This window comes from Nerophis lumbriciformis, linkage group LG24, assembly GCF_033978685.3.
Source record: "Nerophis lumbriciformis linkage group LG24, RoL_Nlum_v2.1, whole genome shotgun sequence".
Lineage (NCBI taxonomy): Eukaryota > Metazoa > Chordata > Actinopteri > Syngnathiformes > Syngnathidae > Nerophis > Nerophis lumbriciformis.
The window spans coordinates 28,290,001-28,316,832 of NC_084571.2; the positions used below are offsets into that span (position 1 = coordinate 28,290,001).

The 26,832-nt window shown below is 40.6% G+C and overlaps 1 protein-coding gene across 1 annotated transcript in view; it reads left to right on the forward strand.

The window, feature by feature from the left end:
- The window catches only part of vat1 (vesicle amine transport 1), a 97,714-nt gene that overhangs the window by 36,320 nt on the left and 34,562 nt on the right, over positions 1-26,832 (forward strand). The window lies entirely within an intron of this gene.

The following is a 26,832-nucleotide window of genomic DNA, read 5'->3' on the forward strand; positions in this document are numbered from 1 at the left end:
TTTTGTTGTGATTCCCCGCTGGATGCATTAAACAATGTAACAAGGTTTTCCAAAATAAATCAACTCAAGTTATAGGAAAAAAATACCAACATGGCACTGCCATACTTATCATTGAAGTCACAAAGTGCATTATTTTTTTTAACATGCCTCAAAACAGCAGCTTGGAATTTGGGACATGCTCTACTTGAGAGAGCATGAGGAGGTTGAGGTGGGTGGGGTTGAGGTGGGTTGGGATAGGGAGTAGCGGGGGGTGTATATTGTAGCGTCCCGGAAGAGTTAGTGCTGCAAGGGGTTCTGGGTATTTGTTCTGTTGTGTTTATGTTGTGTTACGGTGTGGATGTTCTCCCGAAATGTGTTTGTCATTCTTGTTTGGTGTGGGTTCACAGTGTGGCGCATATTTGTAGCAGTGTTAAAGTTGTTTATACGGCCACCCTCAGTGTGACCTGTATGGCTGTTGACCAAGTATGCATTGCATTCACTTGTGTGTGTGAAAAGCCGTAGATATTATGTGATTGGGCCGGCACGCAAAGGCAGTGCCTTTAAGGTTTATTGGCGCTCTGTACTTCTCCCTACGTCCGTGTACCACTCCGTACAGCGGCGTTTTAAAAAAGTCATAAATTTTACATTTTGAAACCGATGCCGATAATTTCCGATATCACATTTTAAAGCATTTATCGGCCGATAATATCGGCAGTCCGATCTTATCGGACATCTCCAGTTATTACAATATTTAACTTAACTGTTATTCTTTTTACTTCCTACCATCCACAGAGTAGAACTTCTTATTCCATTGTAACCAAATAAAGCAAGTTCAGTGTATTCATTCATGCAGAGAAAAATGACAAAAACACCCAATCGCAAAGTACCAACTTATGGAAATGCTAACTGTGGGGGAACCTCACTCCATTTCCTTTCATGCCATTCTTGTTGACTTTTTATACGATACTTTAACACTCACAACTGAAGTAAATGCAAGGTTTTTACACTGAAACATCTACTGTTTTACCTTCAGCAAACGAGTTGAATCATTACGTGGACAGCTTTAATCACAGTTTTTTTTTTATTATTAAAAATATTTATTTCAGCAAATTCCACGAGCCGCCTGGGTGATAAGGTCAAAGTTCAGAGTGTATCGGGGTGAGAGACAGCAGCGGACAGAGGAAGTGAGAGCACCTGTTTTTGGGTGTAATGCTGATGAGAACATTTGATTTAACTTCTAAGGGCAGCTGGAGACAAGGAAAATGCATTAGTCTCTTTTTTTTGCCTTTCGCTGTCTGCTGGTGTACAGTTCTTATTCCTCTTCTCGTGTTGAGGGAGTCAGAACAGGAACAGGATCCAGAGGCTTCTGGGACTGTGTGTGGGTGTACATGGAAGGAGAAGTAAGCCTGGAATGAAACCTGCGCTATGTCCGCTGCCCAGGTTGACATCATCGAAATGAATGCATGTGTGTTTTTTTTTTTATAAAGTGGCTTTCCGGTCAGATGAATGATGGCCAATATTTGATCGTGCAGTGGAATCCAAAATGTTTGCATCTGGCTGATGGCTCGCATCCTTGAGGGTTTCAGAACAGCACATGCCTGCTGTAAGAGCAATATGGTGGAAATGTGGTTTTCTCATGCAGGGACAGTCTATGGTTTCCCAGGGCAGGCCGCCAGTCTCGGAACGCCCTTTAGGAATATTAGGAATTTAGGGGTAAAAAAAAAAAAGTTTTTCCTTCATGACGTCACATGAAATGTATGTCAAGGAAGCTCAAGTTGGTAAGCGTTTTAAAATTACCGGCACTTCTTTTTCTTTGGCTTTTTGCGGATTTCTTGCGGTAAACATTGGGTGTTAAGATTAAGATAATTCCGTAGGGGTGCAACAGTTAGCTGACATTGTCAAAAAAAAGTGTATACCAAAATTTGTTGTAGACAAATTGTCAATAGATGATAAAGATAATAACCCAGGGGTGTCCAAAGTACGACCCAGGGGCCATTTGCGGCTCTCAGCTTATTTTTTAACGGCCCCTGGCAGAGTCTAAAAATGTTTTTTAAATATAGATAATTAAAAAAAAAACAAGTGGAATAAAAGAGCAAACGGTTGAGATGTCACGAGAAAAATGACACAAAGCTGCCATGCACACTATTTTTTTCTTTAAAACTGTCACTGCTCTCAAAAAAAAAAAAAAGAACCAAAATCAATGTGGTTATGAATTATTGACCTATTTAAGGCTCCAATTACTTCACATCAAATATTCCACTTTGAAAACATTTTTTGGGGAAAATAGTGTATATTATATACAGGACTGTCTCAGAAAATTAGAATATTGTGATAAAGTCCTTTATTTTCTGTAATGCAACTAAAAACATGGAAATGTCATACATTCTGGATTCATTACACATCAACTGAAATATTGCAAGCCTTTTATTATTTTAATATTGCTGATTATGGCATACAGCTTAATAAAACTCAAAAATCCCATCTCAAAAAATTTGAATATTTCCTCAGACCAAGTAAAAAATAAAGATTTATAACAGCAAAACAAAATCAAACATTTGAAAATGTCAATTAATGCACTCAGTACTTGGTTGGGAATCCTTTTGCACGGATTACTGCATCAATATGGCGTGGCATGGAGGCAATCAGCCTGTGGCATTGCTGAGGTGTTATGGATGCCCAGGATGCTTCAATAGCGGCCTTTAGCTCATTTGCATTATTGAGTCTGGTGTCTTTCAGCTTCTTCTTCACAATACCCCACAAATCCTCTATGGGGTTCAGGTCAGGGGAGTTGGCAGGCCAATCAAGGACAGTAATGCCATGGTCAGTACACCAGTTACTGGTGGTTTTGGCACTGCTGGATCATGCTGGGAAATGAAATAATCATCTTCATAGAGCTTTTCAACAGATGGAAGCATGTAGTGCTCTAAAATCTCTTGGTACACAGCTGCATTGACTCTGGACTTGATGAAACACAGTGGACCAACACCAGCAGCTGACATGGCTCCCCAAACCATTTCAAACAACTTGGATTTTGCTCCTCTCCAGCCTTCCTCCAGACTCTAGCGCCTTGACTTCCAAATGAAATACAAAACTTGCTTTCGTCTGAAAACAGGACTCTGGACCACTCTGCAACTGTCCAGTGCTTCTTTTCCATAGCCCAAGTCAGACGCTTCTTCCGTTGTCTTGAGTTCAGGAGTGGCTTGACCATGGGAATACGGCTACATGCTTCCATCTGTTGAAAAGCTCTATGGAGATGATGATTTCATTTTCCAGCATGATCCAGCAGTGCCAAAACCACCAGTAACTGGTGTACTGACCATGGCATTACTGTCCTCGATTGGCCTGCCAACTCCCCTGACCTGAACCCCATAGAGAATTTGTGGGGTATTGTGAAGAAGAAGCTGAAAGACACCAGACTCAATAATGCAAATGAGCTAAAGGCCGCTATTGAAGCATCCTGGGCATCCGTAACACCTCAGCAATGCCACAGGCTGATTGCCTCCATGCCACGCCATATTGATGCAGTAATCCGTGCAAAAGGATTCCCAACCAAGTACTGAGTGCATTAATTGACATTTTCAAATGTTTGATTTTGTTTTGCTGTTATAAATCTTTATTTTTTACTTGGTCTGAGGAAATATTCTATTTCTTTAAGATGGGATTTTTGAGTTTTCTTAAGCTGTATGCCATAATCAGCAATATTAAAATAATAAAAGGCTTCCAATATTTCAGTTGATGTGTAATGAATCCAGAATGTATGACATTTTCATGTTTTTAGTTGCATTACAAAAAATAAAGGACTTTATCACAATATTCTAAATTTCTGAGACAGTCCTGTATATCCATCCATCAATTTTTTACCGCTTGTCCCTCTTGGGGGTGCTGGAGCCTATCCCAGCTGCACTCGGGCCGAAGGCGGTGTACACCCTGGACAAGTCTCCACCGCATCTCAGGGACAACACAGATGGAAAGACAACATTCATGAAACAAACAAAATAAGAACACATTAAAATAATGATAATGGACGGACAGATCTGAAGTTGACCTGGAGATGTAAGTGTTGAAAGTAAAAACAAAATGTATGACTTATTTTTAACATTGTCCGCATTTGCAGAATATTTAGCACGCTGAATATTACATTTTAATAATTGATAGAGCAAGTTAAAACATTGTGATGCAGAGATATCAATACTGTTACCTTGTACAATATGTAATGTACAGAATATCAGAAGCAATTATTCAGGTAAAAATATCACATTTTAAATTACCAAACATCTTTGAAAATCAAAGCATGATCGTAATAATCCAATCTTTTTTTATTTTTGTGTGAAACCGGTACATAAACATGGTGTAGCCCCTCTCCTCTATATGCAAGTGCTCCTACAGCAAGAATACAAATTCTGTAATTATACAAAATCTGGCAGGACACCAACGTACTGTAGGATACTTTTCTTTATTGTCATTAAAATTGTGTTGAGCTGTTTAAAAAAAACACAATGTATGTGATGAATAATTTTTTTTTTATCATGTTACCATAAAATTGTTTCGAAAAAAATAAATACTCAAAAACACAGTTCGAGTTTCTTCTGTAAAAAAGATGCTAAGAAAAAAAAAATGCTCTATTGCTACACCTATTTGCATGATGAAATCAATATTATGACCTGGAACAAGTCTTTCCCTTCATAGAAGCGCTCCTAGTACACAACCACAGTGGTGGTTCCTACCGGAGGCGGTGGGATGTCTTCATAACGCACCCGTCAAAAATTGTTCCCGATGTTCACTGATTAGTGAGATTTAAAGGTATCAGCGGTGACAAGCACCGCCAAGCAGAGCAATCTTTTTTTCCGCCTGCATGCTGCTGACTTCTTACGTCTCATATGTTTGTAATAATACGGGGGAAATTGAAGCCTGGATTTCATATAGCTTATTGAAAATAAGCCTGCCACGTAATGCAATATTGTACACCCTCGCGCTGTAATGCATTGATATGTGTGATTCAAGTCCTGAAACATAGTGGATGTAAGTCAGAGTTAGTTAACTACAAATCAGAATACAGAAATTGCCTCAAGCACAGGTCTGGAACATCATGAAGCGGAGTGCAAAATATTTGAAAAAACTACAGTTCTATTGTGATGCACATAAGTACAACAATTCTGATTATTATATAGTACAGTATAGCTCTAAACAAAAATCGGTTAATTTTTGGTTAGTAGGTCATCATATAAGAGTGTGGTGACAAAATAATTACAGATCCGATAAGTCCTCATCAAGACCTTTAATTTGACGTGTAACTCAGTGGGGTTTGTTACAATTTGATATTTGACCTAATTACTTGTGAGCAAGGCAGAATCGTTAAACCAAAATCAATCATCACCAAAAGTACACAAAACTGTTTGGTGTTGTGTGTGTGTGTGTGTGTGTGTGTGTGTGTGCATATATAAAATTGACAGTGCGCCTTATAACCCGGTGCGTCTAATGTGCATATTAATTCTGGTTGTGCTCACCGACCTCGAAACAATTTTATTTGGTACAGGTGTAATAAGTGTGACCGCTATGGAAGCACTAAAAACTACCGGTACAACAAAGATGACGGGGAGAAGACACTGTCGAAGTGGAGGCACGTAAATAAGACCGCCCACAAAACAGCGCATCCTGAAGGGACGGTCAGAAAGCGGCTTGAAGAGGGTCTGTAAAACATAATCTATGAAAAAATGTTGACCAAAGAACCATCATTACATGTTATGTAGACCACAAGGAAGTGGTTTAAAGGTAGAGCAAAAATCATAATATTACCCCTTTAATGCTCCTTAAAATCTGGTGCACCATACGGTTCTCCGCTAGTGGGAAAGGAGCCTGAGCTGGTGCGGGAGGTGGAGCGCTACCGGTTGGATCTGGTGGGGTTTACCTCTACGCATAGCAAGGGCCCTGAAACCACACTCCTGGACAAGGGATGTATCTTGTTCACTTCAGGAGTTGCTCAGGGTGTGAGGGTCCAGGCGGGTGTGGGGATACTGACGAGTCCCCAGCTGAGTGCCTGTACGTTGGAGTTCACCCCAGTGGACAAAAGGGTCGCCTCCCTTCGCCTTAGGGTTGGATTTGGGGAAAAAATGTAACTGTTGTTTGTGCGTATGCACTAAACAAGAGTTCAGAGTATTCGGCCTTCTTGTATATCTTGCAAAGGGTCCTGTATGGGGCGCCGGCAGGGGATTCTTGCTGGGGGACTTCAACGTGCACGTGGGCAATGACAGTGATACCTGGACTGGCGTGATTGGGAGGAACGGTCTCCCTAATCTGAACCTGAGTGGTGGATTGTTATTGGACTTCTGTGGTAGTCATGGACTTGCGATAACAAACACCATGTTCAAGCATAAAGATGCTCATAGGTGTACCTGGTACCAGAGCACCCTAGGCCAAAGATCAATGATCAATTTTGTAATCGTATCAGCTGATCTGAGGCCGTATGTTTTGGACACTCTGGTGAAGAGAGGGGCTGAACTGTCAACTGATCACAATCTGTTGGTAGGTTGGGTCAGATGGCGGGGGAAACCTCTGGACAAACCTGGCAAACCCAAGCGTGTAGTGCGGGTGAACTGGGAAAATTTTGAGGAGTCCTCTGTCCGGCGGGACTTCTCTGCCATCCCTGTGGATGTTAGGGACATTGAACAGGAATGGGCAATGTTCAAAGCCTCTATTGCTAAAGCTGCAGCTGCGAGCTGTCGCCAGATGGTCTTAGGTGCCTCAAGAGCCGGTAACCCTCGAACACCCTGGTGGACAGCGGTGGTCAGGGAAGCTGTCTGACTGAAGAAGGAGTCCTACTGGGGTATGTTATCCCAGGGGACTCCGGAGGCAGTTGCAAGGTACCAACAGGCCCAAAGAGCAGCAGCCGTGGCTGTGGATGAGGCTAAGCAGAGGGTGTGTGAGCAGTTCGGGGAATCCATGGAGAAGGACTATCCGGCGGCACCAAAGCTCTTCTGGAAGACCATACGGCACCTCAGGAGGGGGAAGCAGGGAACCCTCCAAGCTGTGTACAGCAAGGATGGGACTCTGCTGAGGGGCTAAAGGTTGCGTCACGGCTGTTTGCAGATGATGCGGTCCTGATGGCATCGGTTATTGACCTTCAGCTCTCACTGGATCGGTTCGCAGCCGAGTGTTCAGCTGCTGGAATGAGGATCAGCATCTCCAAATCTGAGGCCATGGTTCTCAGCAGGAAACCGATGGTTTGTACAGTCCAGGTAGAGAGTGAGACTCTGTCCCAGGTGGAGGAGTTTAAGTATCTCAGGACCTTGTTCACAAGTGAGGGTTAGATGGAGAAGGAAATCAGCCGGAGAATCGGAGCAGCTGGGGCAGTATTGCATTCTCTCTGCCGCACTGTTGTGACGAAACGAGAGCTGAGCCAGAAGGCAAAGCTCTCGGTCTACCGAGATATCTACATTCCTACTCTCACCTATTGTCATAAAGTGTGGGTCATGACCGAAAGAATAAGATCACGGATACAAGCAGCCGAAATGAGTTTCCTCAGAAGGGTGGCTGGCCTCTCCCTTAGAGATAGGGTGAGAAGTTCAGTTACCTGAGAGAGACTCGGAGTAGAGCCGCTGCTCCTTTGCTTGGAAAGGAGCCAGCTTAGGTGGTTCGGGCATCTCGTGCGGATGCCTCACGAGCGTCTTCCTCGGGAGGTCCTCGTTGCAAAGCCAAAGGCCAAATGGGGGATTACATCTCCTCTCTGGCCTGGGAACGCTTTGGGAGAGTGAAGTTTGGGGGTCTCTGCTGGAGCTGTTGTCCCCGCGACCCGATTCCGGATAAGAGGTTGAAGATGGATGGATAACAATAAATCAAAGCTTTTCTCTAATTGAATGAATCGATTAATGGTTGCAGCGCTACAACATTGGTTCTATTGCTGCTGCGCAATATACTTGTTAATGCATGACCGCGTGGTCAAACAGTTTTCTTTCCACTCGAAAACTTCATTCAAGTTAAAACGTGAACATGTCAAAAATAAGTGTTCACATTCAGGAAACATTAACCTCTCCAATTACCGTATCGCATACTTCTTATTAACCCGCCTTCCTTTTTCCGCTTCAAATGAAGAAAAGTCCCGATGTAATCGCAGTATTTTCGGTCACAGACGTCTGCATTGTTCATCTTTGACTAATTTGGCTTCATTAATGTGTTAAAATCTTGAAATTATCTCTCGCTCACTGAAGAATGAATCAGATGTTTTTTGAATGCGTAAGATGACCATGTGGAGTCATTCACTTAAAAGGTTCCACTCGCAATAATCCTCAACTTGGGTGTCAGGGTTTCAAGAACGTCTTTGATATTTCCTACAGTATAGCAGCCACTGTCACTAATTGGCCACTTGCACACACTCCTACCCAGAAATGTATGTGTGTGTGTCCTTAAGTTCACTCTTCACAGGCTGCGTCACAAGACATCAGCATCCAGTGATCTGCAGCCAAACAACAGTAGTGAGCTCAGGCACAGCACCCCTGTACAAATCTTCCATAACGACCCAGGTGGTGTCAGGGCGCAACTCAAGTAACGGCGACACACAAGACGAGATTGATGATTTTTGCGCTGCACACAATGCTTCGGCAAGCCACAAAAATACCGCCACACAAACACACAAATGATTTATGATCGGAGCAACTATTCTGAGCGGTGCACATGAAGATAAACATTGGACACACACAAAGGAATCTGATAGATTGCATATCACTAAGAGGTACAAACACATGATTACGCAACCTGGCGTGTTATAAATATTTATAAAAGCTCAAAATGCATGAACAAAAATGTCCTGTTGAAACAATGTTAAAGAACTGCACTGCATCACCTGCTTCTATTTTGATCTTCTCGTGTCGCTAAAGCTAAGCTAACAATCAGAACTGAGCGTGATTGGCTGGCGACCCGACTCAGCTGGGGAAAGGCTCGGAACAAGCCGCGTTAAAAAATAGAGGGATGGCTGCACTGTACGACAGGCCACAGTTACAAGTGTTAGCATTTTAGCCTTAGCGTCATTAGCTTCTAGAGTTGCCAACCATCCCGTGAAAAAACGGAATTGTCCCGTATTGAGCGGTCAAGGGACACACTTGCCCCGTGTTTGTATTACCGTAAGAATAACAAAATGTCCGTAAACTATCAAAAGATTCCATAGATTGACACAAGCTTCACAACAGTCTTCCGCAGGTTAAGCCGGGGGTCGGCAACCCAAAACGTTGAGTCATATTGAAAAATTAAAGCTGCAAGCAGCGATGGACGGGACCGACTTTGAGGGCTCATGAAATCCAAACCGGAGCAGTAATTAAAACTCTTTCATCAACTTTTAATCAGAAGGCTTCAATCTCTCTCCTGTGCTAATTTGAAGCCGACACGACAAACGCGCTCAGAGGAGATAATGTTTGAAAAAAGGTGACTGTTTTTACACAACTTTTGTTTTGAAGGGGGAATTGCAAACTTCCTGTTGATTTTTGCTGGGGGTTGTCAGTGTATGAAATATAAGTCTAAGTGAGACCTACATAGAGGTTTTTGTTTCATGTCTCTACGACATTCCTACTGGGAGTTACAGGCAGTTTTGTCTGTGTTTTCTTCCTAGGGGGCGCTAGAGCGCAATTTTGAGTTTTGGGGTTTGGTTTTTTGATTAGATCGCAATTTTCGCCAGTCCTAATGTGTGTGTCCAATTTGGTGAGTTATGAAGCATGTTAAGGGGGTCAAATTACAGCTCAAAGAGGCGGCGGTATAATAATAAAACGCTAGAAATTCAATAGGGTCCTCTGTCCCAAAGGGACTCGGTCCCTAAAAATCTGACTGGAGCCGCAAAAAATGAAAAGCCTTATGTAAGTGTTATACTGAACGCAACACATGACGTAAGTTTCTATATTACCTATAATAGCCTACTATCAAAAGTATTGTGTCGCATGCTGAAGCAAATATTCGTTGACAGAAATGTTGAAATTTAATATTTGTTCTACACTTTTTTACAACGTTAGAAATCATTAGTAAATCAGAGGTTACTCAGAAGGTGAGATAACTCCTGGAGATTACTGGCATTTAATGGCCAAAGTTATAGATGTGTGTGTCCAAGTTAAAGTTAAAATAGATTTATTACAATCTTTGGCAAGCTGGGTAATGTTTGCTGTGGGAAATGTTTGCTATCTGAAATGCAGCCAATATTACATGCAGACAATGTGTCATGAGACATGCAAAACTAAATTATATACAAAGAGGATACAAGTAAAGGATATTAAATGAGTTTAAATATACTGTAGCTACAAATGAGGCATAATGATGCAATATGTACATACAGCTAGCCTAAATAGCATGTTAGCATTGATTAGCTTGCAGTCATGCAGTGACCAAATATGCCTGATTAGCACTCCAACAAGTCAATAACATCAACAAAGCTCACCCTTGTGCATTCACGCACTGCATAAAACCTTTGGTGGACAAAATGAGACAAAGGAGTGGAAGATTTTACATGTAAACAAACTGCTGCGTCACAGTCCACACTATGGTGAGTTCAAGAACCACCGAAATTAGTAGGACAAAACGATGTTCACCAAATGCTCCTTATCAGTGAAGCATAAACACAAAAATGTTAAACAGTGGGCTGTCTATCAATTGGGAAGGTTTGTCTCATGTTTGTCCTCAAACAAAACACATACTAAAACAAATTATTTTCCCCCCATCTTTTTCCATTTTCAATCCTTTTTTAAAAACGCTCCAAGGAGCCACTAGAGCGACACTAAAGAGCCGCGTGCGGCTCGAGAGCCACGGGTTGCCGACCCCTGGGTTAAGCTAATCGATGCCAGAGTGCCTGATCGCTCACCTATCAAACTCATTGCAGATCAACTTTTTTGCCAATAAATGTTTGTTTTAATATGGTTTCTGTAGGAGGACAACATGACACAAACCTTCCTAATTGTTAGAAATCCCACTGTTTATATTAAACATGATTCTCTGACGAGAGTATTTGGCGAGCGCCATTTTGTCCTAATTTTGGCGGTCCTTGAACTCACCGTAGTTTGTTTACATGTACAACTTTCTCCGACGCTGCCACAGAAAGACATGTTTTATGACACTCATTCTTTCTCATTTTGCCCACCAAACGTTTTATGCTGTGTGTGAATGTACAAAGAGGAACTTTGTTGACATTATTGACTTGTGCGGAGTGCTAATTAGGCATATTTGGTCAGTGCATGACTGCAAGCTAATCAATGCTAACATGCTATTTATGTACGTATTGCATTATTTAATTTCCTATGTCCTCTGTATTTAATTTATATCTGCATTTCTCATGACATTATCTGTATGTAATATTGGCGGCATTTCCGATAGTTGTTTGTGTGCCATGTTGTTCCAGACCACAGCAAAAAATTGTAATAAACCCATTAGAAGAAGACAGCCTGCCGTTTCATTTAACTTGGACGCACACATTTATACCTTTGGCCATTCTAAGGCAGTCATTTAGAGGAGTTATCTCACCCTCTGAGAAGTTTTACTAATATTTTCCGATGTTGTAAAAAGGTGTAGAATAAATATTACTTGTCAACATTTCTGTCAATGAAGATTTGTGTCAGCCTGTGAAACAGTCATTTTGATAGTGGGCTGATATAGACACTTATATAGTGTTGACTTCATTATATCACTTCGAGAAAGTTTTTGATTTTTGCGGCTCCAGGCAGATTTTTTTTGGTATTTTTGGTCCAATATGGATCGTTCAACATTTTGGGTTGCCGACCCCTGAGTTAAGCAATACAGATCTCTGTAAAGTTAGATGGGTATTTTCATTCTGTTAAGTTCTACAGGAAATATATTTAATAAAAGTTCATTTTGCTATTTTGCACCAAAAAAATAATCATTCCACATTTTGTTTGCCATATATTTGTATTATTATATTGTATTGTATTGTATATTAGGGACGGCGTGGCGCAGTGGAAGAGTGGCCGTGCGCGACCCGAGGGTCCCTGGTTCAATCCCCACCTAGTACCAACCTCGTCATGTCCGTTGTGTCCTGAGCAAGACACTTCACCCTTGCTCCTGATGGGTGCTGGTAGCGCCTTGCATGGCAGCTCCCTCCATCAGTGTGTGAATGTGTGTGTGAATGGGTAATTGTGGAAGTAGTGTCAAAGCACTTTGAGTACCTTGAAGGTAGAAAAGCGCTATACAAGTACAACCCATTTATTTATTTATCATTCCAAAACCTGCACATCTGTTGAAATTCTGGTTGGAGTCAAATAGTATAAAAACAATGCGTGCAGATTGTCAATCATCAGGTTACACAACCCACAAAGGTTGAACGGATGCAACTGAACACTCTTCTGAAATGTCTTCAACAAACAGGAAGATTCCAGTAACCTCTGATTAACCTTTGCAGATATTATAAAACTCTTTTAACACAAGTAAATAAAAGTACAAATAATTGGGTCAACCAGCTCTGCAAGGTGTTTTTTTTTCCCCAGAGTGGGCAACCCTATCAGTTTCTGTGGCGTGTTTACTTTAAGATGTGGTCTTTTAAAGTGACCAAAATGGGGAATGCACACTTCTTGGTTAAGTTTCACTGTAATCGAAACTGGCAGAGTGACTAATGTCATTGCGGCAGATTCCTTAAAACATCACGCAGTTCAGTACGCAGAGAAGGCTCTGTCATTTAGACGATCTTTGACTAACATTTTTGTAGTTGGCCCTTAAAATCAGTTGAGATTGTCTGTCACATAGAGGATCTTTGACTGTTTTTGTAGATGGTCCTCAAAATCTGTTGATATTTTCTGACATATAGAGGATCTTTGAGTAATGTTTTTGTAGTTGGCCCTTAAAATCAGTTGAGATTTTCTTTCATTTAGAGGATCTTTGACTGTTTTTATAGATGGTCCTCAAAATCTTTTGAGATTTTCTTTCATATAGACTAACATTTTTGTACATGGTCCTTAAAATCCGTTGAGATTTTCTGTCATATAGAGCAGTGGTCCCCAACCTTTTTGTAACTGTGGACCGGTCAACGCTTGAAAATTTGTCCCACGGACCGGGGGGGTATGGTATTATTTTTATTTATTTTTTGTCATAAAAAAATACAATCGTGTGTGCTTACGGACTGTATCCCTGCAGACTGTATTGATCTATATTGATATATAATGTAGGAACCAGAATATTAATAACAGAAAGAAACAACCCTTTTGTGCGAATGAGTGTGAATGAGTGGGGAGGGAGGTTTTTTGGGTTGGTGCACTAATTGTATGTGTATCTTGTGTTTTTTATGTTGATTTAATAAAAATAAAAAAATAAAAAAATTTAAATTTTTTTTAATTTCTTGTGCGGCCCGGTACCAATCGATCCACGGACCGGTACCGGGCCGCCGCCCGGTGGTTGGGGACCACTGATATAGAGGATCCTTGACTAACGTTTTTGTAGATAGTGATTAAAATCTGTTTAGCTTTTCTGTCATATAGAGGATCTTTGACTAACATTTTTGTAGTTGGCCCTTAAAATGAGTTGAGATTTTTTGTCATATAGAGGATCTTTGACTGTTTTTATAGATGGTCCTCAAAATCTGTAGAGATTTTCTGTCATATAGAGGATCTTTGACTAATGCTTTTGTAGTTGGCCCTTAAAATCAGTTGAGATTTTTTGTCATATAGAGGATCTTTGACTGTTTTTGTAGATGGTCCTTAAAATCTTTTGAGATTTTCTTTCATATAGACTAACGTTTTTGTAGATGGTCCTTAAAATCCGTTGAGATTTTCTGTCATATAGACCAGTGGTCCCCAACCTTTTTGTAACTGTGGACCGGTCAACGCTTGAAAATTTGTCCCACGAACCGGGGGGGTATGGTATTATTTTTATATTTTTTTGTCATAAAAAAATACAATAGTGTGTGTGTGACAATCATTGGTACTTTAACATAACTTTAACTTTACACATACAAACTGTAGCACACAAAAAAGCACATTTAATTAAAAAAAACGTTATTATGGTCTTACCTTTACTTAGAAATTAAGTCCATGCGCCGCAACTAAAGCCCTCACTTAAACTTTCCACGTGCAAGATTGAATCTATTTAAAAAAGTGTAACCGAGGGTTTATAAATGTCGCCTATACTGTATGAAACTACAAAATAACAAACACGGAGGCTCCAGTTTACACGAGGACCACTTTATTTACCGTCTTTCAAAAACCTCTGCAACGTGACATCACTTCCGCTCTTAGCGCCTTCAAAATAAGAGCTCAAGGCATATATTGTATAACAGCGCATAACAGAAACTTAACATCACAAAGAGGAAAGCCCATGAAAATAGGTTACAAAAGTTATTTAATAAGAAGCCAAAAAGTGCAAAAACAATAATGTTCGTGTTGGAGGAGTTGTGAATTAGGTACACCTGCAGTCTGCAGCTGTATCTAATGTTGTGTCCCTGCAGTCATTCACAACTCCTCCAACACCAACATTATTGTTTTTGCACTTTTTGGCTTCTCATTAAATAATTTTTTAAAAAAGATTCAATCTTGCACGTGGAAAGTTTAAGTGTGGGCTTTATGTTATGATCCGCTGCCCGGATCATATTTTTGTTTACGTTTTCGAGGTACTTGTGTTTTTTGTTAGTTTTGGACTCCTTGAGTGCCTGTTTTGTACACCTGAGTTTGTTGCCATGGCTGCTTATTATTTTCACCTGCCGCGTGTGTTCCCGACGCGCACCTGTTTGTCATCACTGACATTATTATTTAAGCCTGCCTTCCCTGTCATTCTGTCTTGCTTCCTAGTTTGTTTTCACACAACAGATGACGACTTTTGTTTCCTGCTCTGAACCTGCTAGCTTCCACGCTAGACTCCTTTTTACCTTCTAGCTCCCACGCTAGCTCCTTTAGTTTTTGCCTTCCGTGCTATGAGCACGTTTTTGTTTATTCCAGTATAATTTATTTCTTAAATAAATCATTTCTTACCTGCACGCTGTGTCCGAAGCCCGATCTGCATTCCTGGGAGAGCGAGCCCCGCATCACCATGCGCCCCGGTCGTCACACTTTAGTTGATATAGCAATTCTACGGCGAGGGTGCAGGAGGCGAGCCTCAGCCAGTGCGTCTTTTGCAGCCGTTTTATGATCGCTCAGCACAAGAAATACTTTACACACATACAGTTGTTGACAAAATACACTGTACATTATATATTATATAGCTAACTAAACTATGGAAATGTATAATATAATTCATATAGCAATACAGTCTCACTGCACAGCAGGCCAGCAGTTAGCCGAGTCATTGCGCAATCCATGTTGCGGCACTGAGTGACGTGCCTCAACTGGCTGCTGTTCACCGCACCGTCTCTTCTCAGTATTTGAACGGCAAATGTGAAAATTCAGCGATTTTGAATAAAAATAATCTAAAACTGGTGAAGTTAAATGGAAAATAACTTTATAGTATAATCACTGGATACATATAACAATTACATTTTTTTTTTTTTTTTTTACATTTTTTTTCTTTCCATGATGGCAGGTGAGGTGGGGCCTCACCTGCCTCTAGTGACTGCACGTCACTGTAATGTAGGAACCAGAAATATTAACAGAAAGAAACAACCCTTTTGTGCGAATGAGTGTAAATGGGGGAGGGAGGTTTTTTGGGTTGGTGCACTAATTGTAAGTGTATCTTGTGTTTTTTATGTTGATTTAATTTTTAAAAAAATTTAAAAAAACATAGTTTTTTTTTTTTTTTTCTTGTGCGGCCCGGTACCAATCGATCCACGGACCGGTACCGGGCCGCGGCCCAGTGGTTGGGGACCACTGATATAGAGGATCCTTGACTAACGTTTTTGTAGATGGTGATTAAAATCCGTTGAGATTTTCTGTCATATAGTGGAATACCCAAGATCTAAACTCCTTGCTATCCTCAATATTTTGAAATAGTTGACAAAAAAATGTTAACAGCCGCTATAGATTAGCTGCTGAATGCTTGCTCACTTTATTACAAACAAGGCAGCCCCAGCGAAAGGAGCGCCTCTTTAAATATTTACAATATTGTAGATTTTTATTATCATTCCAAAAAGTCATGGCAGAAATGCAATGTTTATATCTCCTGGATGATTTTCAAATCTTGCTAGTCGCAGCTTGTTTTGCCACGGCGTTCGACTGTCATGTCGAAACACACATGATCTTTGCCAACCCTAAAGTGAGCCAACATGGCTCATTTCCCTGTAAAAGCGCAATGGGAGGTCACATGACCATTTTAAAAAGCTGAAGCCAGTCCTTTTTGTGTGTGTGTGTGTGTGGTGTCTTTTGGTAAACAGCCCTCAGCTGCTTCTCTCGTGGCTCCTGTCCCGTCCTCTTTATTTGCCAAACAATAGCTTGTTGTATTTCCTCCCATCATGCATCTCTTCCCCGCCACAGCGCACATCTGCATCCTCCTCCGGCTCCCTCGGCTCTCGAGTCATTGGCGAAACGTGCACACGTTTCCCCTCTTGTGTCGCCCCCCACCCCACCCCCAACCCCTCCCTCTCGAGGCTTCGGGCGTGGGCAGGCCCAGTGACATTTGGATGCATCTTGCGGAGGGTCGTCCGCCGTGACCGGGCTTTCCTCTCTGCCCTCTCCCTGAACCGGTCCCAGCGTTTTGTGGCGCGACTGCACGGCCACACCCGCACTACACATTCCTGCTGGCTCCAGCCATGACGTACGCCACTTTGTTTGGTGTCAGGACGGCCGTAATACACAAACTCGCTGTTGACACGAGCATGTGTTATCAATCCGTCGCGCTCGTAAAAACCGTCTGGCACCGTCTACCGCCCGGTCTAGTTTGGGAGGACTCTCGTCTCCTATTGGTCGCAATAGGTTTATGTGTACAGTTGGGGTGCACAAAATAAATTATTCATGCAGATACTAAATGGATTCATATTTTTTGAAAAATCTATTCAATACCGAACAAAAAAAGCATAATTTATATATATACATATATATATCGTATTTTTCTGACTATAAGTCGCAGTTTTTTTCATAGTTTCATGCAGCCATGACTCTTCCGGGCTACATTATACACCCCTGCTACCACCAAACCCCGCCCCCACCCCAACCCTGCTCCCCCACACATCAACCCCCCACCCCCCCACCCCCTCAGTGCGTCGGTTGAGGTGTAATGTAGCCCGGAAGAGTTAGGGCTGCATAGGATTCTGGGTATTTGTTCTGTTGTGTTTATGTTGTGTTACGGTGCAGATGTTCTCCCGAAATGTGTTTGTCATTCTTGTTTGATGTGGGTTCACAGTGTGGCGCATTATTAGTAAGAGTGTTAAAGTTTTTTATACCACCACCGTCAGTATAACCTGTGTGGTTGTTGACCAAGTATGCCTCGCTGTCGCATACGTGAGCAAGCAGAAGCCCCATACAATGTGTGGCTAGACCGGCACGCTGGTTGTAGTGGGTGCTAAATGCTGTACCTTCACGGCACGTTCGAAAGAATAGTTGCCTCATATTTCGTAGTCTGTCGGAAAAATCGGGAGGGTTGACAAGTATGACGCTATCAAGCGCCACTCATATAAAACTCGCGGGCCGCACTAACATTCAATTTTCAAATTAAGGTGTGGGCCGCGTGTCTGAGACCCTTGGTTTAAACATAGCAAAAGCAAAAAAAAAACTTTGTATGCAATGTTATTTCATTTTAAATTACAAAAGATTTTTGTGGCTCCCATTGTTTTCTTTAATTTGTGAAACTGGTCAAAATGGCTCTTTGAGTGGTAAAGGTTGCCGACCCCTGGAATAGACGTATAAGATTTCATGGGATTTAGCGATTAGGAGTGACCGATTGTTTGGTAAACGTATAGCATGTTCTATATGTTATAGCAGGGGTCGGGAACCTTTTTGGCTGAGAGAGCCATGAAAGCCAAATATTTTAAAATGTATTTCCGTGAGAGACATATCATATTTTTTAAAACTGAATACAACTAAATGCGGGCAGCACGGTGGAGGAGGGGTTAGTGCATCTGCCTCACAATACGAAGGTCCGGGGTTCGATCCTGCGCTCGGGATCTTTCTGTGTGGAGTTTGCTTGATCTCCCCATGACTGCGTGGGTTCCCTCCGGGTACTCCAGCTTCCTCCCACCTCCAAAGACATGCACCTGGGGATAGGTTGATTGGCAACACTAAATTGGCCCTAGTGTGAGAATGTGAGTGTGAATGTTGTCTGTCTGTGTTGGACTTGTGATGAGATGGCGACTTGTCCAGGGTGTACGCCGCCTTCCACTCGAATGCAGCTGAGATAGGTTCCAGACACCCCCCGCGACCCCAGAAAGGGACAAGCGGTAGAAAATGGATGGATGGACGGACAACTAAATGCATGCATTTTTTAAGTAAGACCAACATTTTTAGAGCATAATAGGTCTCTAACTATTTTTAATAACATTATTATTTCTTGAACAGGTGCGGTAGAAAACGGATGGATGGATTAAAATGCATGAGAATGTTTTATATTTCGAACGTTATTTTTAACATTGTGATTACCAGCGGAATTATTCATTACTTATCGTGTTAAGCCATGTCAGCTAAGATTTATCTGAGAGCCAGATGCAGTCATCAAAAGAGACACATCTGGCTCTAGAGCCATAGGTTCCCTACCCCTGTGTTATAGTTATTTGAATGACTCTTACCATAATATGTTACGTTAACATACCAGGCACGTTCTCAGTTGGTTATTTATGCGTCATATAACGTACACTTATTCAGCCTGTTGTTCACTATTCTTTATTTATTTTAAATTGCCTTTCAAATGTCTATTCTTGGTGTTGGATTTTATCAAATAAATTTCCCCCAAAAATGCGACTTATGTATGTTTTTTTCCTTCTTTATTATGCATTTTCGCCCGGTGCGACTTATACTCCGGAGCGACTTATACTCCGAAAAATACGGTATACATACAGTCGCGGTCAAAAGTTTACATACACTTGTAAAGAACATGATGTCATGGCTGTCTTGAGTTTCCAATCATTTCTACAACTCTTATTTTTTTGTGATAGAGTGATTGAAGCACATACTTGTTGGTCACAAAAAAACATTCATGAAGTTTGGTTCTTTTATGAATTTATTATGGATCTACTGAAAATGTGACCAAATCTGCTGGGTCAAAAGTATACATACAGCAATGTTAATATTTGCTTACATGTCCCTTGGCAAGTTTCACTGCAATAAGGCGCTTTTGGTAGCCATCCACAAGCTTCTGCTTGAATTTTTTACCACTCCTTTTGACAAAATTGGTGCAGTTCAGCGAAATGTGTTGGTTTTCTGTGTTTGACCACAATACCCAGCAATATATTTGGAGGAGAAAAGGTGAGGCCTTTAATCCCAAGTACACCAAACCTACCGTCAAGCATGGTGGTGGTAGTATTATGCTCTGGGCCTGTTTTGCTGCCAATGGAACTGGTGCTTTACAGAGAGTAAATGGGACAAGAAAAATTAGGATTACTTCCAAATTCCATCTTGCTGTTAGCGCGCTAGTTGACAGCTAGCTATGTGGCAAGACAAGGCAATTTTATTTATAGAGCACAATTTGTACACAAGGCTATTTAATGTGCTTTACAGAAAATTAAAAGAAAGAAAAATAATTCAGATTAAAATCAGAAAATACAATTATCATAAAAAAAACAATCTTTAGTTAAAAATTATTGAAATGCTGTAGATAAAGTAGTTTTAGTTGTCCTATGCACAATAAAGAAAAAAGTGTTTTCAGGCTTGATTTGAACATTGACAACGTTGACATTTTAAGGAAGACTATTCCAGATTTTAGCAGCATAAAACTCAAATAAAGTTTTACCATGTTTAGTCCTGACTTTAGTCCTGCTAGTTGACTATTAGCATTATACTGTGTTATTTGAATATTTTAATATTGCACAATAAAAAGTAGAGATGTCCGATAATGGCTTTTTTGCAGATATCAGAGTCCAACTCTTAATTACCGATTCCGATATCAACCGATACCAATATATACAGTCGTGGAATTAACACATTATTGTGCCTAATTTTGTTGTGATGCCCCGCTGGATGCATTAAACAATGTAACAAGGTTTTCCAAAATAAATCAACTCAAGTTATGGGAAAAAAAATGCCAACATGGCACTGCCATATTTATTATTGAAGTCACAAAGTGCATTATTTTTTTTAAACATGCCTCAAAACAGCAGCTTGGAATTTGGGACATGCTCTCCCTGGGAGAGCCAGAGGAGGTTGAGGTGGGCGGGGTTGACGTGGGGGGGGGGGGTGTATATTGTAGCGTCCTGGAAAAGTTAGTGCTGCAAGGGGTTCTGGGTATTTGTTCTGTTGTGTTTATGTTGTGTTACGGTGCGGATGTTCTCCCGAAATGTGTTTGTCATTCTTGTTTGGTGTGGGTTCACAGTGTGGCGCATATTTGTAACCGTGTTAAACTTGTTTATATGGCAACCCTCAGTGTGACCTGTATGGCTGTTGATCAAGTATGCTTTGCATTCACTTGTGTGTGTGTGAAAAGCCGTAGATATTATATGAAAAGGCAGTACCTTTAAGGTCCGTGTACACAGTGGCGTTTTAAAAAGTCATAAATTTTCCTTTTTGAAACCGATACCGATAATTTCCAATATTACATTTTAAAGAATTTATCGGCCGATAATATCGGCAGTCCGATATTATCGGACATCTCTAATAAAAAGGTATCTTTAGGACCTGTTTAATTTCAAATAGAAATCACAATTGTATATAGGATGAATAAGTAGGGGGTACCCATTGTATCTATTCCTAAATTCGGGGGGTCCTTGGCCCAAACAACGATTATTACGTTAGACTGTTTCCTGAGTAAAAAAAAAAACCAACCATGAAACTGACATTTAAGAAATTTTTATTTTTTTTAACATAGTAGTGGTTGCATACACAGGGAATGCTCATTAAATAGTGGTGTTGATGAAGACTTTTCCATAGTGACGTCAGTAAAACAATTAATGCAGTATATACACGTACATGTACATCTACACTCCATTGATGTATTGCTTTTTTCATACTAACCATTTTACTACACTGCAAATACCGCTTGTCAAAACCTAAAACTCAAGACCGACACACACACACACACACACACACACCCACAGGTGTCATGTTACCGCACATCACATACACACACACACCTGCCAGTGTGTGCAGTGGTTAGAGAGAGGGTTAAATGTTGGGGTTGTTTGGGTAAAGGCTGCAGGGGTGATGGGAGCGTTAGGTTGGAGGTCGCCCTGGTTTCCCCTCGCTTATCAGTGCAGCTGATGCGCCGGCGGCCATGCCAGGCCCGCCGAGTGCTGCTGCTGCCGACGGTTCAACGGCCCGAGCGACTCCCGCTCGGTGGTCACAGCGAATTAGCTCGGCTTAGCAGAGAGTCGAGACGTTTTTCCGTTGATGCTCTCAGGGGGGCAACGGGTCCATGCAAGCACCATTTTGTTAAAGGCTAAATAATGCATGACAACACCCTCTCTATACAACTCCTAAACGGAAGAAAACCTTTGATATACCTGATGTATTATTAAAAAAGGTTGTCATTCGGCAAAGTTAATATGCCTGAGGCGAGCCTGGGGTCACGGCCATGATACATGTACAGTCACATGATGGAAGGATTGAAGCAGATGCTCAAACTCAATGTGCTGTCTGCATTGCAGTAGTAGAATAATGTACAAAACCCAAAACCAGTGAAGTTGGCACGTTGTGTAAATGGTAAATAAAAACATGATTTGCAAATCCTTTTCAACCTATATTTAGTTGAATACACTGCAAAGACAATATACTTAACGTTCGAACTGGAAAACGTTGCTATTTATTGCTCATTTGGAATTTGATGCCTGCAACATGTTTCAAAAAAGCTGGCACAAGTGGCAAAAAAGACTGAGGAAGTTGAGGAATACTCATCAAACACTTATTTGGAAAATCGCACAAGTGAACAGGCTAATTGGGAACAGGTGGGTATAAAAGCAGCTTCCATGAAATGCTCAGTCATTCACAAACCAGGATGGGGCGAGGGTCACCGCTTTGTGAACAAATGCGTGAGCAAATTGTCCCAACAGTTTAAGAACAACATTTCTCAACCAGCTATTGCAAGGAGTTTAGGGATTCCACCACCGGTCCGTAATATCATCAAAAGGTTCAGAGAATATGGAGAAATCACTGCACGTAAGCGATTATATTACTGACCTTCGATCCCTCAGGCGGTACTGCGTCTAAAAGCGACATCAGTGTGTAAAGGATATCACCATATGGGCTCAGGAACACTTCAGAAAACCCACTGTCAGTAACTACAGTTGGTCGCTACATCTGTAAGTGCAAGTTAAAACTCTACTATGCAAAGCGAAAGCCATTTATCAACAACACCCAGAAACACCCGGGCTCACCTAAGATGGACTGATGCAAAGTGGAAAAGTGTGCTGTGGTCTGACGAGTCCACATTTCCACAATTATATTTGGAAACTGTGGACGTTGTGTTCTCCGGACCAAAGAGGAAAAGAACCATCCGGATTGTTATAGGCCCGAAGTTGAAAAGCCAGCATCTGTGATGGTATGGGGGTGTATTAGTACCCAAGGCATGGGTAACTTACACATGTGTGAAGGCACTATTAATGCTGAAAGGTACATACAGGTTTTGGAGCAACATATCTTGCCATCCAAGCAACGTCATCATGGACGCCCCTGCTTATTTCAGCAAGACAATGCCAAGCCACGTGTTACAACAGCGTGGCTTCATAGTAAAAGAGAGTGGGTACTAGACTGGCCTGCCTGTAGTCCAGACCTGTCTTCCATTGACAATTTGTGGCGCATTATGAAGCCTGAAATACGACAACAGAGACCCCCTGGACTGTTGAATAACTTAAGCTGTATATCAAGCAAGAATGGGAAAGAATTCCACCTGAAAAGCTTCAAAAGTTGGTCTCCTCAGTTCCCAAACGTTTACTGAGTGTTGTTAAAAGGAAAGGCCATGTAACACGGTGGTAAAAATGCCCCTGTGCCAACTTTTTTTTGCAATGTGTTGCTGCCATTTCATTCTAAGTTAATGATTATTTGCAAAAAAAATTACGTTTCTCAGTTCGAATGTTAAGTATCTTGTCTTTGCAGTCTATTCAATTGAATATAAGTTAAAAAGGATTTGCAATTCATTGCATTCTGTTTTTATTTATGAAAATTACACAACGTGCCAACTTCACTGGTTTTGGGGTTTGTACAGAAAATGGTTTATATTTTTTATTCTAGATAATATCACTAATAAAAACATAATGGCAAATTTACCTGAACATTGCCACTGTCCCTCGTGGTGCCCGGCTTTAATGCTGGTCTAAAGGGAATAATACTGGGTTTGGAAAGACCCTCGGCGGAATTGTATCTCAAAAATAACTCCACCTCTATCATTCACAATACTTATGTAAGCCAAGAATACATATGTTTGCTTTTTGTATGCATTCTAACCCGTAAATAAAGGCTAGCAAAAGTCAGCTAACAATGGAGGTAATGGGAGTCGCTTTATTCCGCCTATAAATCCCCCAAAAACATCCAAAAACCTTCATCAAGGTTTTGTATACATATGTAATGTAGTAATTGACACATTCATAATAATATTTTTTGCTCATTTTAAGCATACGGCGGCGTATTAATTTTACAGACTCATCACAACTTTTGCTATTCCCATCAACAACAACACTACTAATCATGGCAGACTACTTTGGCACAAATGATGATCCAAATTCCAGAACCTTATATTTTTGAGCCTGATTATAAAAAGGATGAGGTACAACTTTTTAGAAGCTGTGCGCTATACCGAACCAGCTCTAGTGAAAGACTAAGCATCATGTAGCAGCATTGCTAATGTGCTAAACAAGATATACAAACTACGAACATAATAAAACAAGCACTTACTGTACAATGTCTGCTCTCACTGAGATGGCGACTGATGGGATGTTTGTATCTTCCCGTTTCGATGAAGAATTAATCATAATCCACCCGGAGGTTAAAAAAATTAAAAAAACTGAGTGTTTTTTCGTGTCTTTCTCGGAATCTCTGGGTATAAGTTGGATGTCTAAGTTGACCAACTTCTTGTTTTGTGGCCATAACCTTCTACTAATACTTGGTTAATATTCAAGTCACAAGATGTAGATGGAATATTGTTGGCAGTTTTTAGATGTTTTTTAGAGGGCTTTATGGGCGGAGTAGTGCACTTCCGTTAGCTGCATTGCTAGCCACCTCTTACTTGCCATATTTTACGACTTGGAATGCATAAAAATAATGCATAAAAACATATGTGTTTTTGTCTTACATAAGTATTGTGAATGATAGGAAAATTCTGAAAAAAAGTGCAGTTCTCCGTTACGGTTGGCAATTTAATATTATTTTGTTAAACTTGTTGTTTTGCACACAAAAAAACTACTACTGAACAAGTACAGAAAAAAATCTAATTTAATCAAAGGTTGATTTAAAAAGTATAAGAATAATTTATACTAAATAAGAGTTTGACATTTAAATAAAATGTAAATAAAAGGGCCCCAATTTAGCCAGGGGTCTTACTCTTTATTACTGTTGGTGAAAGGACAGAGCTATGCCAGCGTGTTTCAGGCATATAGAAAACACAATACGCGCTTCTTAAACTTCCAACACACTTCTACCAGCAACAGGAAGTGTGGTCAGAAAATGGCCGAGAGCAAGTCATTTCCACTTTAGTATCAGCTACCAGAAAGAGTAATGTTAAAAGATGGGCATCTTGATGACGGCCAGACCTGGTGTTTGCCGGTGAAAATCACATTATAAAAATGTAAAAAAATAAAAAATATCTTACTCTCTGAACTGTTTTAGGACAATATATGAAAGCAGAAAAAAGACCTGTCACTATTAGGAAGGATAAAAACGGATAAGAACTTTGTCACTGCAGTCACTCAACAGCATTTTAGACACTGAAAAGCTGGAATATCATCATTTGCTAACGTCCCCTTAAAGTGTACATTGTGTATTATTTTTATTATTGTTTAAAGTCCCCTATTATGCAAAACATACTTTTTAGTGATGTTCTAGCATTACTAGAGATGTCCGATAATCGCTTTTTTGCCGATATCCCGATATTGTCCAACTCTTAATTGCCGATTCCGATATCAACAGATACCGATATATACAGTCGTGGAAGTAACACATTATTATGCCTAATTTTGTTGTGATGCCCCGCTGGATGCATTAAACAATGTAACAAGGTTTTCCAAAATAAATCAACTCAAGTTATGGAAAAAAAAAATGCCAACATGGCACTGCCATATTTATTATTGAAGTCACAAAGTGCATTATTTTTTTTTAACATGCCTCAAAACAGCAGCTTGGAATTTGGGACATGCTCCTTCAAACAGTTGGAACTCAAAGTGGTGACAAGCCAGACTAAATTAATTGTATCCACGTATTTATCTAGTTTTACGCTAAAAAGCGATTTTAAAAATATTTCGTGGAAGTTAGGAGCTTCTGCGTGAATGCTGCCAACTCCCAAATACAGATCAGCATGTACCAGAAAGTAAGAAAAGTTGCTTTTGCATAATATTGCGAAACAAAACGCCAGATAATATGTCTTACTTTATACACACACCATAATAATACTCGTATGTTGAAGCACAGTACAATCCATCAAGCGGTGCGACTTCATAGCTTACCAAAGTCGTACTAAAACATTTTGATGGATATTTGAGCGCCGTGTGTAATGTTCTATATTTTTTCAATGGAAGGTATAACATTTTGGTGTTTACTTGAGTCATATTGCAGTCTACACATATCTCTTATGTGTGACTGCCATCTACTGGTGACTCTTATAATTTCACCATGTACCAAATAAAATAGCTTCGACAAGCGAGACTAAATTCATTTTATCCACGTATTTATCTAGTTTTCCGCTAAAAAGCGATTTTTAAAATATTTCGCGGAATTTAGGAGCTTCTGCGTAAATGCTGCCAACTCCCAAACCAACCAAAAGGCGTTCCAAAACACCAGTCTCTCGTTTGTTAAAACGTGACATTGAGTTACAGGGAAAAAAAAGAGTGGGCTTCATCTCGCACCCTTGAATAGCAAAGCTGTTTGACCAACACGATAGTATGAATTAAACGTGTGACGGTCCTTCCTCAGGAAATCTCGCACGCTAAAATTGGCCGCCTTCACGCTGCCTGCTGGTGAGAAATTCGCAGAAAGAGAGAGAAAATGTTATTTGCTCTCCAAGCCTGCCCACAAAAAATACCAGGATTACATAAGGCCGAGTAATAGCAGCCCAAAGAGTGCACGCTCACAAACAAGCTCAAACGTCGTCCGAGCTGCACAGAAGAAGAAGAAGAGGAGCAGGAATTAAAGGCTTTGTTGATATTGGAACACGACCCTTATTAGTTTTTGTTGTTCAGCTTTGCTTTGTGTTTTCACCCTTCTGTCGTCCGCCGCAAGCAAACGGCAGGTTGTGAAGTTTCCTCGAATTAAACAGGAAATAAATGGAGAGGAAGTCACATGTACAATCGGCCATCTACCCCAAAGTATTTGTATTCAGCCAGCTAACACGTTTTATTTTTATAGAAAAATACATCCATCCATCCATCCATCTTCTTCCGCTTATCCGAGGTCGAGAAAAATACACTCAATTCAAATATCTTTTTTGATTCTAAGATTATTTTCAAAAGGCAAAAAATATTGTAAAATTTAATGTTTTTTTTGTTTTGTTTTTCAAATCTGAGCTACTGGTGCTAGTAATAAAACATGTTTTTATAAACATAAGTGATTATGTTACTATTTTTTTTGGCAACATGAGGAAGAGGGCGGTGCTCCCCCCAGAAAAAGGACAGGGAGAGTCGGTTGGAACGCATTTTGCCTTAAATCAAAATGACTCCAAAAATACAATAGAAAAAAAAAGGGAATA